Genomic DNA, 13,408 nt, shown 5'->3' with positions numbered 1-13,408 from the left:
AATTCCAGTGTTCTTTTTTGGATGACCTATTTGAAATGTGACTATCTACTCACTATTTAGGTTCTTCTTTGTGGAGGAGGCAAGTACCAGCCATCTTTAAGCCCCTCTGACTTGAACTTCTGAGAACCAGAATCTTCCTAGAGGCCTTAAGTACATGATGAGATGGTATCTGAGGAAGATGAATCTGTTTATTTGCAGTTGTGGAAGAAAACAGTGGCATAAGTAATCACAAATAGCAGATTATTATAAAACGATGTAGCAGGTGCTATAATATCCTCAATCTGTTTTTTTCAAGCTATGAGTTTCAGAATGCTAGGGCTCCTGGGAAAGGCCTTGGGGATGCTAAGTGGGGTGGGTGGATGAGGCAAAGCTGAGGGGAAGCGGGACTCAGCACCCCTCTCCCTTTCCCACCTTAACTGGAACAGCACTGCTTTTATTGTTTTAACACATGGAGTTCCAGATGACGTTTATTTTCAGACAAGAATTTAATAGATCTTAACTGAACAACATCAATTAATTACAGAAATACATAGCCAGACAAATGTGCCATGAGGGGGTTGTTTGAGGATAAATACTTTGCTGAGCATTCACCTCCCAGGGCTGTTAGAGATTACTTCACATTTTCACCTGTGAGATACCAGCTCTGACAAGGGGAAGATTCTCCCGGAGAAGACAGATTTGGAAGGTTGCGGATATGCCTGTGCCTCAGGAAACGATTGAACCTGGCCCGCTTTATTCAACACACTGTGCAGTGGCCTTTCAACTCTTAGCCCGGGGGTCTGTCTCAGGCCCAGTCAGGCTCTGTCTTCAACTTGATTCCCTCAGCAAGTTCCAAGGCCTACTTTCCTCTTCTGGTAGCTACCCCCTGAGGCAGATTTGGAGTGGGGCAATTCCTCCCACCCAAACCCTCCCCCCTTCTCTTTGTTACCCCAGACAAACATTCAAGAGCTTTTCACCCTGGATAATTAGACCAGGGCAACAAAAACAACAAACCTAGGGAAGTTACACAGGTTCTAGATTCTTATAAATATATTTTGAATACCGTGGCTTTTGTCTCCTTCACAAGAGATAATAATGGATAAATTCTGCCCTCCACATTTATTTATTTTCATTTTATTTTATTTATTTTTATGAACGAGGCAATTTATTAGCCTAGCATGGTTTGTTCTAATGCTTCTCGTTGTCAGCTGCCACCTCTCTGGTGATTCTGTCCACATCTCTCTGTCCCTGAGGTGTCAGTTTGTGGCCCCCATCTTGGCCCTTTTCCACCATTTTCAGCCCCTCCAGGGCTTGGAGGACCTGGCGGGCCACACTCTTGGAGCCTCGACTGAAGTGGCTGGGCATGACGCCATCTTTGATGTCCCCCATCGATCTTGGTCATGGAGCCAACCCCAGCGCCACCCCAGAGGTACAGATGCCGCGCTGTGGAAACAGCTCATGTGTAGAACCAGTTCTCATCACAGGGAGCAAGCTCTTTATGCTTGGCCACCCATTTGGGGACTTTCGGCTGCCCAGACTTTTTGAGAAAGGCTGCCAGAGCTCTGACGAACTCCTGCTGGTCCACATCTTTTACAGTAACTCCAGGCATCCTGCGGCCTCTGCGCTGCCAGCCAGGGGAAAGGGCCACATTTATTTTTAAATGACCTCACCAGTGATCTTTCATTCAGACCTGACTCTTAGATGTCCCCAAGGAATGATGCGAGCCCGCCCCTTGTCTTAGGAGTTCTCTGATCTTCTGTCCCACATGAAAAGGATCCCCTTTAAGCAGTTTCTCATTGTCATGCTTTTATCCCATTACTTCATACATGACCTTATACTATGTGTTCTGGGTTCTTTTTTTTTTTTTTTTGAGATGGAGTCTCGCTCTGTCACCCAGGCTGGAGTGCAGTGGCACAATCTTGGCTCACTGCAGGCTCTGCCTCCCGGGTCTATGCCATTCTCCTGCCTCAGCCTCCTGAGTAGCTGGGACTACAGGCGCCCATCACCACACCCGGCTAATTTTTTGTATTTTTAGTAGAGATGGGGTTTCACTGTGTTAGCCAGGATAGTCTCTATCTCCTGACCTCGTGATCCACCCGCCTCTGCCTCCCAAAGTGCTGGGATTACAGGCGTGAGCCACTGCACCTGGCTGGGTTCTTAAGGATGTGTAACAAATCACCCAAAATTTGACGGCTTAAAATAATGATTTACTATTTCTCATGGTTTCCACTGGTCAGGAATTTAAGGAGGTCTCCGCTGGGCAGTTCTGGCTCAAGGTCTCTCATACGCTTGCAATAATATGTCAGCTGAGGCTACAATCATCTGAAGGCTTTACTAGGATAGGAGGATCCACTTCTAAGCTGGCTCATACACATGAATGGCAAATTGGTTGCTGGCCATTGTCCAGGGACTGAGTTCCTCTCCATGCAGGCCTCTCCACTTTGCAGCTTGAGTGTTCCCATGGCAGCTGGCCTCCCCCAGGGCAAGAAATCCAAGAGACCAAGATGGGTGCTGGAATGACTTTTATAACTTAGCCTTGAACATCATACACTATCAATTCTATCCTCTTTTACTGGCCACAAAGGTCCAGCCCTGATTCAATGTGAAAGGGGATTACAAAAGGAGGCAAGGGTCATTGGAAGTCATCTTGGAGGCTGGCTCACCATACTATAGAAGGGCTAGAAGAAGACCAGGCTCAAATAAAAAGAAAAGGCAGCTAGTAGATGCCCTGGAATGCAAACTAGGTATTGAGTGAGTAAGAGAGAGTCTCTGCCCTCTTGAAGCTTATAATCTATTGGGAATGACAAGTTTCATATGAATAATTGCACTTGGAATAAAACCCAATATCCTGAACCTTGCCCCTACCTATTCTTTTCTTCTCCTCATCTCCTTTCTCACTGAGCGCCAGCCACACTTCATTCCTTCAACAGGCTGAGCTCTTACCTTCCTTAGGGCCTTTGTACTTGCTATTCCCCAGAATGCCCTCCCCTGATCTCTGCATGGCCAGCGCTTTCTCACCATTCAGGTCTCTGACTTAAATGCTACCTGATATTTTCTTGGGTATTTGTTGTCTGCCTCCCCCTACTAGAAAGTAAGCCACATGACAACAGAGACTTGTTAAGTCTCCTTCACTTCTATCTCCCCAGACCTGAAGTGGCACTTGTTACATATTAAGTGATGAATATATAGCCTAATGAGCAAATGAAATACCCACTTTCTGACCAAATTGTATAAAATTTTCCTTCTAGAATATTGTAAACTCAAGCTCTATCCCTATTTCTTGGCCATCTTGCAATCTAAAGGTTGGTGAATTACAGACTTATTCTACGATCTAACCTTGCAGATTCCTTGCCGCTGAGCAAATGGGTACCTCTGCCATGCCTGATTTCTAGATCCAGTTACTTCTTCCCAGGCCGACTATATTATTTGTATTTTTCCACAGGACTGAGTCCTCCATTTCTGATTGCCTTTCCTTGGTTTCCTGTCCCAACTTTCCTCCCTCCTCCAAAGGAAGGGCAATTCCAGCCTTGTTTTGCTGCACTTGTGTTTTCAGCTTTCTTGGGCTAAAAGATTGAAAGCATTGCTCATTAGCAACCCAGATTTCCTGCTTTTCAGGGGAAACGACATGATGAGCAGGGCCCCATGTGTATTTATTTTGAAAATATGTTTTTTAATTTGAAAGCAAATGGACGCTGCAGGTCTGCAGGTCATTTCACCTGCTGTGGCATGTGATTAGTGAGGCCTTTTCTCTCTGGGTGGTGGTGCCAGCTAATGGACTCATGCTCCCTATGTATGTTTATCTTCAGTTAATTAAAATTTTGCCAAATCTTCCTCACAGCGCTTGTGCACAGCAAGGCCAAGCCTTGACTTGTGGCACTGATCCGGGCTGGCAAGGTAGATGGGGGCGGTCATCCTATTAAATATTAATCTAAGAAGGCAATCAAGCCTGTGGACTTCCACCCCTGAGGTTCTCCCACTGGGAAGTCACAAATCAATGCCAGAGCTCCATGCTTGTGGCAACTCTTCCTGCCAGTCCTGAGTCAGCAAAAGACACAGTTTTACCGAACAGTTATTTGACAATAAATCTGAGTAGAATTCTGGGAGATCTCTCTTAAATACTGGAATGAATTACACGCACATCTACCTGGGAAGGGAATGTTAACTAGCTGGTGAAACTGCACCTTATGAATGATGAATGGGCCACTTTGCCAGGATTTATTTTGAAGTTACGGGTCAGATGAAGACGCTATAGCAAGTAACCTATACTTCAGACGGCAGTTTTGAAAATCTGCCTATGCCAGGGATGGAGGAGGAGATTAAAGGTTCAGTTGGCTCCCAAAGCCTCCATTGCCCCATTTTCAGAAATGTGGACATTGCCTCCTCACAAGTTCACCTTCCTTCAATCACTTCAGTCACCTTCCTTCTGCCCTAGCTGCCAAATCATTTCGGCAGATTCTTCTGCTGACAAACACGAAAGTTAGAGCATTCTATTGTGGGCTGAATTTTGTTCCCCAAAAAGATACGTTAAAGTCCTAACCCCCAGGACTGTGAATGGGGCTTTAATTGGAAATAGGATCTTTGCAGATGTAATTAATTAAGATGGGTGGGCCCTGATCCAATGATGGGCATCCTTATAAGAAGAGATAACAGACACACGCAGGAAGCCTGCCGTGTGACAAGGGAGGCAGAGATAGGGGTCAGGCATCTACAAGCCAAAGAATGCCAAGGAATGTCAGCAGCCATAAGAAGCTAGGAAGAAGCACATACGGATCTCCTAGAGCCTTCAGAGAGAGCACGGCCCTGCCACCATATTGATTTCAGACTTCCAGCCTCCAGAATTGTGAAAGAGTACATTTCTGTTGTTTTAACGCAGCAAGTTTGTGGTACTTTGCTATGGCAGCTCTAGGAAACTAACACACACTCTACTCCTAACCCTGATGCTGACTGCCATGGCCGTTTGCCTCCTCTACAGACCTCGTTGATAGGCTCAGTCACCCTGATCTCCTTCCCTTCCTGGGAGGAAGTGGGAAACTAGGCTAGGAAGAAAGCCTCATCACATCTCAAGTCTTGCCCATGATTTTTGAAACATCTCTGCCCACATTCTTGCCTAAGTAGGGGTCAGTGAACATAATAATATCTCTCTTTAATGAGGGAGAATGTCACTCTTCTTCAGGCGTCATCACTCTAAATTGAAGTCTCATGGGCTGGCATCACAGATACAGAGAGAATAAGAGCGATACATTTGTGCTGACCCTGACACATGTTCTAGAAATCAAATTTTTATTTTCACATTCCTGGCTAATTCTTTGTCTCTTCCAAAAGTTGAATGTTACAGGCCGGGCTTGGTGGATCACCTGAGGCAGGAGTTCGAGACCAGCCTGGCCAACATGGCAAAATCCCATCTCTACTAAAAATACAAAAATGGCTCACACCTGTTATCCCAGCACTTTGGGAGGCCGAGGAGGGCAGATCACCTGAGGTTGGGAGTTCGAGACCAGCCTGACCAACATGGAGAAACCTGTCTCTACTAAAAATACAAAATTAGCCAAGTGTGGCAGCACATGCCTGTAATCCCAGCTACTCAGGAGGCTGAAGCAGGAGAATCGCTTGAACTCGGGAGGCAGAAGTTGCGGTGGGCAGAGATCATGCCATTGCGCTCCAGCCTGGGCAACAAGAACGAGACTCCATCTCAAAAAAAAAAAAAAAAATTAGCCAGGCGTGGTGGCATGTGCCTGCAGTCCCAGCTACTTGGGAGGCTGAGGCAGGAGAATCACTTGAACCCAGGAGGCGGGGGTTGTAATGAGACAAGATCACGCCACTGCACTCCGGCCCGGGCAACAGAGTGAGACTCTGTCTCAAAAAGAAAAAAAAAAAGTTGAATGTTACAAAAATCCAGTTAAATGGAGGGTTTGAGCCAGGGAAATCTCTAAGAATAAAGGCTGTACAATATTTTGTTGTCTTGAGATAGCTAAGGAAAGGGACATTGAACTTGAGGTCAGAAAACTTAGGCCTGAATTCCAGCTCTGTTCATCTTCACAACATCCTTGCAGGTTACATATAATTAGCCCTGTGTACACGTGGCCAGGTGAGCTGAGGCTGCTCCTTGTCCCACTTCAAAACAGACATACTTACAGGAACTGGGAAGGTGGCTTCTGCTTGGTCTTTGTTTTGCTGAGTGGGACACACAAGCTGAGGGTAGAGATGAACTGCTCTGGACAACAGAATGAGTTTTAAGAAGTTGTAGAGGTAAAAAAGAGAAACAAAATTATTAGCAGGGAAAAAAATGTGTGAGGCAAGATGAAGAGGAGTGGCTGATGAAGAATTTGGTTTAGTTTCTACTGTGTGGTATACTATATGTATCTTCTTCGCTATGTCTCCAAAAAGATCTAATTAATATGTTATGAATTGGAACTGATTTTGGAGGTGGACATCTGATGAGGAACAGATTGTCCAAGGAGATCCAGCTATCCCAGGGCTACAGAGAAGCTGATGTCCAGAGAAGTTCAGCTAACCATAGGACTATAGAGTGCTGCTGCTCTCCACAGATCTGACTACCACATTACTAGAGGCCTGTTTACTGCGTTTCCTTTTAACTAGTATATCATGTCGACCTTTCAGCAGAAAATTACAAATCACACTAAAAGACAAAAACACAGTTCGAAAAGACAGAGCAAGCATCAGAACCAGAGTCAGATATGGCAGGAACATTGGAACTATGAGAACAGGAATTTTTAACACTATGATTAATATGCTAAGAGCTTTAATGAAAAAATAGATAACATGCAAGAACAGATGGGTAATGTGAACAGAGAGATGGAAACTCTAAGACAGAATAAGAAGGAATAGCTAGAAATAAAAAAAAAAAGTAACAGCAATGAATACCTTTGATGGGCACACCAGTAGACTGGACACAGCTAAGGAAAAAATTTCTGAGCTTGAGGATATGACAATAGAAACTCCCTAAATGAAAACCAGTCAGAAAAAAAAGATTTTGAAAAACCCAAAAAAGGATATCGGGAACCATGGGACAAATACAAACGGGGTAGCATAGGTAGAGTGGAAATGCCAGGAGAAGAAAGAGAGAAAGAACCAGAAGCAATATTTAAAGCAATAATGACTGATAATTTTTCACCCAACCACAGATCCAGAAATCTCAGAAAACAGCAAGAAGAATAAATGCCAAAAACAAAACAAAACTATACCTGGGCATATCATATTCAGAATTCAGAAAATTAAAGATTAAAAATAAATCTTAATAGAGGCCGGAAGGAAGAAAATAAACACCTATAGAGGAGCAAAGACAAGAATTATATCAAACTCTTGCCAAGTGCGGTGGCTCACGCCTGTAATCCCAGCACTTTGGAGAAGCTGAGGCAGGTGGATCACTTGAGGCCAGAAGTTTGAGACCAGCCTGGCCAACACAGAGAAACCCCATCTCTACCAAAAAATACAAAAATTAGCCAGGCATAGTGGCACACACCTGCAGTCCCAGCTACTTAGGAGGCTGAGGCAGGAGAATTGCTGAAACCGGGGTGCGAAAGTTGCAGTGAGCCCAGATTGCACCACTGCACTCCAGCCTGGGTGACAGAGCGAGATTCCGTCTCAAAAAAAAAAGAATTATGTCGAACTCTGACTTCTCACCAGAAACTATGCAAGCATGAAGAGAATGAAGTGAAATATTTAGAGTATTGAGAGAAAAAACTTCACCAACTTAGAATTCTGTCCCTGTGAAATTATCCTTCAAGAGTGAAGGAGAAATAAACTTTCTCAGACAAACAAAAATTGAGGGAATTTGTTGCTGGTTGGTCTGCCTTGCAAGAAATATTAAAGGAAGTTCTTCAGAGGAAAGGACAATTGTGTAGGTCAGAAACTCAGATCTATACAAAGAAAACAAGAGTATCAGACAATGAATAGGTGAAGGTAAAAATAAAAACTTTTATTTCCTTATTCTTAATTGGCCTAACAAAGAAGTTTAGTAAAAATTATAATAGCAACAGTGTATTTGATTATGCCTATATTATGCACATATGTCAAATATATAGGCACACATAAATGAATATATATTATTTATTATATATGCTTATGTATAAGTAAAATGAATAACAGAAATGATATGAGGGATGGAAGAGAGGAATTAGGAATATTCCATTATTATAAGATACTTGCCAGCAAACCACCATGGCACATGTATACCTATGTAATAAACCTGCACATCCTGCACATGTATCCCAGAACCTAAAGTAAAATTTAAAAAAAAAAAAAAACATTAAAATATTTCTATTTTTATACAAAGGGAAAAAAAAGATACTTGCCCTACTCATTTTATTTGAAATTAGACTTGGATTAGTTATAAATAGATATTCCAAACTCTAAGGCAACCAGGAAAACAAGTAAAAAAAGAAGTACAACTGACATGCCAAGAGAGGAGAGAAAATGGAATCACATAAAATGCTCTGTTAAAACTACAAAAGAGCCCGGGTAACATAATGAGACCTCATCTCTACAAAAAAAAAAAAAAAAAAAAAAAAGCCGGGTGTTGTGGTACATGCCTATAGTCGCAGCTACTCAGGAGGCTGAGGCAGGAGGATGGCTTGAGCCCAGGAGATTGAGGCTACAGTGAGCTACGATCATGCCACTGCACTCCAGCCAGGGAAACAGAGCAAGACCCTATCTCAAAAGAAAAAAAAAAAAAAAAAAGCCAGAAAAAGTGGAAGACAAAAATAGGAACAAAGAACAAGGGCACCCTTCTACTGGAAATGGAGAAATCCAGCAGGCAGAAAATCAGTAAGGACATAGATGAGCTCAACAACACCATCAACCAACTGGATGTAATTAACATCTGTAGACTACTTTATCTAACAACAGCAGATTACACATTCTTCTCAAGCTTACATAGAACATTCATCAAGATAGACCACATTCTGAACCATAAAATACACCTTAACAAATAGAAAAGAATAGAAATTATGTTTGCTCTCAGACCACAATAAAATTAGAAATTAATAACAAAGATAGCTGGAAAATACCAAAATGCTTGGAGAGTAAGCAACACATTTCAAAATAACACATGGGTTAGAGAATAAATTTCAAAAGAAATTAAAAAATATTTTAAGCCAAATGAAAATACGACTTATCAAAAGTTGTAGGATGTAGCATAAGCACTGCTTGGGGAAAATTTATAGCATTGAATGCATGTATTACCAAAAAAGAAATATCTAAAATCAATAATCTAAGTGTCCTCCGCCTGGGTGACAGACTGTGTCTCAAAAAAATATTAAAAAAAAACTAAGTGTCCACCTTTGGAAACTAGAAAAAGAGCAAATTAAGTCCAAAGGAAGCAGAAAAAAAGAAATAATAAAAATTAGACCAAAAATTAAAGAAATTGAAAACAGAAAAGCAATAGAGAAAATAAACAAAGCTAGAAGCTGGTTCTTTATTTTTGTTTTTGTTTTTGTTTTTTGAGACAGTCTTGCTTTGTCGCCCAGGCTGGAGTGAGGTGGCATGATCTCGGCTCACTTCAACCTCCGCCTCCCATGTTCAAGCGGTTTTCTTGCCTCAGCCTCCTGAGTAGCTGGGACTACAGGCACGTGCCACTGCACCCGGCTAATTTTTATATTTTCAGGAGAGACAGGGTTTCACCATGTTGGCCAGGCTGGTCTTGAACTCCTCACCTCAAGTGATCTGCCTGCCTTGGCCTCCCAAATTGTTGGGATTACAGATGTGAGCCACCCCACCCGGCCTGAAGCTTGTTCTTTGAAATTATCAATAAAATCAGTAAGTATCTAGCCAGACTAAGAAAAAGAGAAGATTCAAACTATTAACATCAGAAATTGAAGATGAAACATCACTATAGATCCCATGGACATTAAAAGAATAATGAAAGAATAATATGAACAATTCTACACCCACAAATCTGATAACCTACATGAAATGGACCAATTTCTTGAAAGAGATAATCTGCCAAAACTTACACTGGAAAAAAATAGACAATCTGAATATATCTATTAAAGAAGTTGAATAAATAATTAATAACCTTCTGAAACAAAACATGACATGCCCAGATGGGTTAATTGGTGAGTTCTACCATACATTTAAGGAAAATTTATACCATTCCTCTATAGTCTCTTTCAAAAGATGGAAGTAGAGAGAATGCTTGCTAACTCATTCAATGAGGCCATTACCCTGATATCAAAACCATCACAAGAAAAAAAAAACTTTGAACCAATATTTCTCATGACATAGATACAAACATTCCCAATAATAATTAGCAAATCAACTCCAACAATGTATAAAACTAATTACACACCATGACTGTCTTAGTCCATTCAGGCCGCTATAACGAAATAACATAAACTGGGTGGCTTAAACAACATTTATTCTTACAGTTCTGGAATTTGGGAAGTCCAAAATCAAAATGAAAGCAGCTTTGGTGCCTAGTGAGAGCCAGCTTCCTGGTTCACAGATGGCCATCTTTTTGCTACATCCTTATATGGCAGAAGAGACAATGAAGCCTCTGGGGTTTCTGTTTTAGGGGCACTAATCCCATTCATGGGGGTTCTGCCCACATGCCCTAATCACTTCCCAAAGCCCCATTTCCAAATACCTTCACATTGAGGATGAGGTTTCAACATAGGAATTTTAGGGAACACAAATATTCAGTCTATAGCCATGACCAAGTGGGATTTATTCCATGTATTCAATGCTGATTTAACATTCAAAAATCAATTAATGTAACCCATCACATCAACTGGCTTAAAGGAGAAAAATCACATGATCATATCAATAGATGCAGAAAAAGCATTTGATAAAATCCAATGTCCATGCATAATTAAAAAAAAATAAACCCAGTGCAAACTAGAAATAAAGGGTAATTTCCTCAACTTGATAAACATCTATAAAAAAACCTATAGTTAACATCATACTTAATGGTGAAAAACTTAAAGCTGTCCTGCTAAGATCAGGAAGAAGGCAAGGATGTCCCCTCTCACCATTGTGTTTCAGCATTGTACTGGAAGTCCTAACTAATGAGACAATAAAAATAAGTAAAAGATATGCAGATTGGGAAAAAAAAAACTGCCCACGTTCACAGATGACATGATTGTCTATGTAAGAAATCTGAAAAAATTGACCAAAAAAAAAAAGACTCCTGGAACTAATAATTGAGTATAACAAGGCTCCAGGATATAAGGTTAATATACAAAAGTCAGCCACTTTCCTATATACCAACCATTGCTGATACGACAAGTAAAATTTGAAATTAAAAACACATTACCATTGCATTAGCACTCCCCACAACAGACCTGTCAGGGGACCTGCCCTGATAATCATGTAGGTTCTTTTCTATTTTTCCTAAGCGTCGACCGGCTTGAGAAATAAAGGGACAGAGTACAAAAGAGAGAAATTTTAAAGCTGGGCATCCAGGACAGCCATCACATGTTGGTAGGTTCCGTGATGCCCCACAAGCCACAAAAACCAGCAAGTTTTTATTAGGGATTTTCAGAAGGGGAGAGAGTGTGCGAATAGGTGTGGGTGACAGACATCAAGTACTTAACAGGGTAATAGAATATCACAAGGCTAGTGGAGGCGGGGCAAGATCACAGGACCACAGGACTGAGGCGAAATTAAAATTGCTAATGAAGTTTCGGGCACCATTGTCATGGATAACATCTTATCAGGAGACAGGGTTTTGAGATCAATGGGTCTGACCAAAATTTATTAGGCAGGAATTTCCTCTTCCTAATAAGCCTGGGAGCGCTATGGGAGACTGGAGTCTATTTCATCTCTGCAGACTCGACCATAAGAGACAGGTACGCCCCGGGGGGCCAGTTCAGAGACCTACCCCTAGGTGCAGATTCTCTTTCTCAGGGATATTCCATGCTGAGAAAAAGAATTCAGTGATATTTCTCCCATTTGCTTTTGAAAGAGAAATATGGCTCTGTTCTGCCCGGCTCACCAGCGGTCAGAGTTTAAGGTTATCTCTCTTATTCCCTGAACAATTGCTGTTATCCTGTTCTTTTTTCAAGGTGCTCAGATTTCATATTGCACAAACACACATGCTGTACAATTTGTGCAGTTAACGCAATTATCACATGGTCCTGAGGCAACATACATCCTCCTCAACTGACAGGATTAAGAGATTAAATTAAAGATAGGCATAGGAAATCACAAGGGTGTTGATTGGGGAAGTGATAAGAACTGACTTCCCGCAACAGAGACCCTTAGATATAAAAATGCTTATGTATAAATTGTATATGTAGGTATTAAAAAATGAAATCAGTATAAATTATATTCAAAATCTATGGAGGAAAACAATGAAATTCTGATGAAAGGTATCAAAAAAAAACCTAAATAAATGGAAAGATAGACTATGTTCATGGATAAGAAGACTTAATATTGTCGAGATGTCAGTTTTTTACAATTTAATTTGTGGAGTCAACACAATCCAATCAAAATACCAGCAAGTTATTTTGTGGATGTAGATAAACTGAGTCTAAAGTTTATATGGGGAGGCAAAAGACACAGAATTACCAAGTCAATATTGAAATAAAAATCAAAGTCGGCCAGGCACAGTGGCTTACACCTGTCATCCCAGCACTTTGGGAGTCTGAAGCAGGCAGATCACTTGAGGTTAGGAGTTCAAGACCAGCCTGGCCAACATGGTGAAACCCCATCTCTACTAAAAATACAAAAATTAGCCAGGTGTGGAGGCGGGTGCCTGTAAACCCAGCTACTCAGGAGGCTGAGGCACGAGAATCACTTGAACTCAGGGGGCAGAGGTTGCAGTGAGCCGAGATCCGCCACTGTACTCCAGCCTGGGTGATAGAGTGAGATTCAGTCTCAAAAAGAAAAAAGAAAAAAAGAAAAAAAGAAAAAATCAAAGTCAGGGGACTGGCACTACCAAACTTCAAGACATAGTACAAAACTACAGTTGTCAAGACATTGTGGTATTGGTGAAAGACTAGACAAATAGATCAATGGAACAGAAAGACAGCCCAGAAATAAACTCACATAAATGTAGTCAACTGATCTTTGACAAAAGAGCAAAGGCAATACAATAGTGCAGAGACAATCTTTTAAAAATACGTCAGAACAAATGAACATATATATACAAAAAATAATCCATTTTTATTTTTTGAGACAGAGTCTTGCTTAGTTGCCCAGGCTGGAGTGTAGTGGCATGATCATGGCTTACTGCAGCCTTGACCTCCCAGGCTCAAGCAATCCTCCCAATTCAGCCTTCCAAGTAGCTGCGACTATAGGCGTGCACCACCATGCCCAGCTAGTTCTTTAATTTTTTTTATAGAGAAAGGGTCTCCCTATGTTGTCCAGGCTTTAAAAAAAAAGAATCTAGACACAGCTTACATCTTTCACAACAATTAACTGTAATAGATAATAGACCTAAATGTAAAACACAAAACTACAAATTTTT

General features: G+C 41.4%; 1 pseudogene; it reads right to left on the bottom strand.

The window, feature by feature from the left end:
* Window positions 1–740: 740 nt before the first annotated feature.
* LOC129137539 (small ribosomal subunit protein eS19-like) lies at window positions 741–5,656 on the bottom strand (annotated as a pseudogene).
* Between the last annotated feature and the right edge of the window lie 7,752 nt (window positions 5,657–13,408).

Source organism: Pan troglodytes, chromosome 1, assembly GCF_028858775.2.
Source record: "Pan troglodytes isolate AG18354 chromosome 1, NHGRI_mPanTro3-v2.0_pri, whole genome shotgun sequence".
NCBI classification, from domain to species: Eukaryota; Metazoa; Chordata; class Mammalia; order Primates; family Hominidae; genus Pan; species Pan troglodytes.
Note: the sequence above shows the minus strand (reverse complement) of the source record. Positions and strands in the feature narration are given on the sequence as shown.